Source organism: Vipera ursinii (genome assembly GCF_947247035.1).
Source record: "Vipera ursinii genome assembly, chromosome: 4".
Taxonomy (NCBI): Eukaryota; Metazoa; Chordata; class Lepidosauria; order Squamata; family Viperidae; genus Vipera; species Vipera ursinii.
In genome coordinates, this window is record NC_139514.1 from 21,542,970 (window position 1) to 21,543,676 (window position 707).

General features: G+C 31.0%; 1 protein-coding gene across 1 annotated transcript in view; it reads left to right on the forward strand.

Annotated features, from left to right (window-relative positions):
• Nucleotides 1–471, forward strand: part of SHISA2 (shisa family member 2) — a 10,731-nt gene extending 10,260 nt beyond the window's left edge. Inside the window, exon 2 of the mRNA XM_083361593.1 lies at nt 1–471. This exon is cut by the window's left edge and continues 2,769 nt beyond it. The gene's annotated coding sequence lies outside the window, so the exon portion shown is untranslated.
• The last annotated feature ends 236 nt before the right edge of the window (nt 472–707 follow it).

A 707-nucleotide genomic window follows, 5' to 3' on the forward strand; every position in this document is an offset into this window, starting at 1 on the left:
ATGTTATTGAATATGAAAGTGAGTGTCCAGTATGAAAGTAGTATATTGAGGTGATATGTACATACAGTGAGAATTAATGAGGATGCAATTGTAGAAGGAACTATGAAGTAAGAATGATTGGTTGAGAGAAAGGCTAACACCTACAAAACTGTTTATGTTTGAATTGATAAGATCCTCAGAAAAACATGAAGTATAAGGTACAAAAGGCATTGTATGAAGCAGTGTATGAATATGAAGCAAGCAAGGATGGTATGCAAACAGAAAAACCTGGGGGAATTAAATGAATAGTATTGGTGTAAGCTAGTTTTCATTATGTTTTCTTTTTTAATGTAATTCTTTTAATCTCTGATTTATTAGGTCTTTTCCATGCTCTGCTTAACTTTGCTAACCCTGAAAGGGAATAACATAATATGTATGTATGTATATACAGGGAAATGCTTTGAGCTGTAATAAAATGATTGTGATGTGGTGTTTTATACGTCATGTAAAATAAGTAAAATATTGTTAATGTTCAGTTTAATTTTTTAAAATTTCTTAAAGAGCATTTGAGTGATTCTTACAAGTGAAAAAAAAATCTTTTGTTTCATAATAAATATTTTATGGTGTGAATTTTATTTCCTTGTTTGTTGCTTGCCATTTTTCGAACCCTAACTCTTTGGTGCCATCCAGTGCTTATATGGAGTTTTGCAGGCCAGTAAGAAACTGCT